Source organism: Acomys minous, assembly GCF_964271855.1.
Source record: "Acomys minous genome assembly, chromosome: 13".
NCBI classification, from domain to species: Eukaryota; Metazoa; Chordata; class Mammalia; order Rodentia; family Muridae; genus Acomys; species Acomys minous.
The window spans coordinates 107,558,243-107,560,870 of record NC_140495.1 but is presented as its reverse complement, the minus strand read 5'-3'; positions in this window follow the sequence as shown (position 1 = coordinate 107,560,870).

Genomic DNA, 2,628 nt, shown 5'->3' with positions numbered 1-2,628 from the left:
AAAGAAAGAAAGAAAGAAAGAAAGGAAAGGAAGCAGGCAGAGGCAATCATGCCTTTGGGGGTTGGGGTATATGTAGGAGCTCAGTTTTGTGTATCCTACACCAAGTATCTTTTTTTCTTTTTTTCTCGAGACAGGGTCTCTCTGTGTAGCCTTGGCTGTCCTGGAGGCATGCACCACCACACCCGGCTTTTTTTGTTTTCATTTTTGTTTTTTTTCTCCACCAAGTATCTTTCATTGTCTCTTTAAAAAGCTAAAAAATTTCGTGGTTTTTGTTTGTTTGTTTGTTTGTTGTTTTTTCAGACAGGGTTTCTCTGTTTTAGCCTTGGCTGTCCTGGACTCACTGTGTAGACCAGGCTAGTCTAGAACTCACAGTAGTGCACCTGCCTCTGCCTCCGGAGTGCTGGGATTAAAAGGCATACGCCACCACGCCCGGCTAAAAAGCTAAAAATTTTGTCATAGAGTCTTACTAAGTTGTTAGGGTTGGCTTTGGATTCTTACTCTGTTGTCCGGGCAGGCCCGTAACCTTCTGATCCTCCTGCCTCCGTGTCTGCAGGTGGAATGGCCCACTACACCTGGCCCAGCCCACGTATCTCTTAGTTAAACTTATTTCTGGAACTCTCCTTGCTTGTCACTGTTTGACACACAGGTTCCTAAGTTCTCAGCCTCCTCACTTTGGTCAAAGGCTAAAAACACTAGGGTTAGTTAGATCCGGTTACAGGTTCCAACTCTGCTTGGAGAATCTGGTTTTGGGGGGAGGGGGAAACGATACAAACTGGAAACTTGTCGCCTACTGCCATCTAGTGGCTATCTGAAGAACTGCATTGGGTCCAAATTCATTTTCTTGCAGCTTGCTGGGAAAAGGTGATGCTTAGGTTTGGGAGGAATGTGGTCCAAACGGTCAGTGCTGGGGTCGGGGAGAATGGCTCAGTGGGTAGGAGCTGAACGAGCATGGGTTTGGATCACAGAACCCAGCCTGGAGGGTGACATGCACCTGGAATCCTGGTACTGGGGTTGGAGACGGGAAGATTGCTTAGGTTTTGCTGGCCAGCGGCTTAGCCAAGAAGTAGGAAACTCCAGCTTTAGAGACTGTCTCTAGGGGATAAAAAAGACTGGTAGAGGACATCTGCCAGCTGCCTCTGGTCTCCACGCATGTGTATCACCCTGTGACTTAACAGCTCTCCTCAATTCTCAAAAGTTTATTTTATTTTATTTTTTGAGACAGGATATTTATTTTTATTTTTCCTCCCCAAGACACAGTTTCTCTGTTTTAGCTCTGGCTGTCCTGGAACTCTCTCTGTAGACCTTGCTGGCCTTGAAATCACAGCGATCCGCCTGCCTCTGCCTCCCGAGTGCTGAGATTAACACCACGCCCGGCCAGGGTCTTATTATGTAAACTAGATCCCTCTCTGTAGAGCAGGTTAACTACAGCTCCCAGACACTGGCCTCCCAAGTGCTGGGACAGAAAGTGACCCACTGTACCCAGCTCCTAACTTTTTCATTGTTGTTTTGTGTTTCCCACACAGTGTCTCATGCTCCCAAATAGCCCAGGCCAGCCTAGGCTAGCATGGAACATGAGATGCTGATGAGGGTGACCTTGAACTCCCAATTCCTCTGCCTGCAATCGCTTAGTGCTGGGATTCCAGGCCTCCGCCTCTGCCATGCCTCCATTTAGCGGGTCACTTATTATTTAGTTAGCTAGCTTGTTTTTTGAGACAGGGTTTCAAAGGAACTGGGTAGCGTGTAAGGGCAAAATTCAGAGAGGTAACCCCATTGCCCCATTCTGCATTAGGGTGGCTGCATGCTAGGCTTTAAGAAGTGAAAGGAAGGTACTAGAACATACTACATCTTCTCCAGGAGGTCAGCCAGTATGACCTAAGTCCTGCTTTTATTATTTTATTTTATTTTTTATTTTTATTTTTTGGTTTTTTGAGACAGGATTTCTCTGTGTAGCTTTGGCTGTCCTGGACTCACTTTGTGGACCAGGCTGGCCTTGAACTCATAGCAATCCACCTGCCTCTGCCTCCTGAGTGTTGGGATGTGCCACCATGCCTGACGTTTAAAGATGATTTTTATAAAAAGATTTATTTATTATTATGTATACAGTGCTCTGTCTGCATATACACAGGAAGGCCACAAGAGGGCGCCAGACCTCATTATAGATGGTTGTGAGCACCGTGTGGTTGCTGGGAATTGAACTTAGGACCTCTGGAAGAGCAGTGAGTTCTCTTAACCTCTGAGCCATCTCTCCAGCCCTAAAGATGATTTTTTTAAAAATGGCTGTGTGTGGTGGCTGGTCTAGAGGTCCAGACAGGAAGATCTCTGTGAGTTTGAGGCCAGGACAGCCAGGGCTACACAGTAAGATACTGTCTCACAAAGAAAAGAAACAGCCGCGGGTTGGGGGTGGGGGTGGGGGTGGAAGGTGGGGCATGGTGGTGGCGGTGGCGATGTAAGCCTTTAATCCCAACACTCGGGAGGCAGAGGCAGGTGGATCCCTGTGAGTTCGAGGCCAGCCTGGTCTACAATGCGAGTGTAGGACAGCCAAGGCTACACAGAGAAACCCTGTCTTGAAAAAAAGAAAACAAACACAAAGAACAATTTAAAAATAATTAAAAATAGGCACCAACAAGA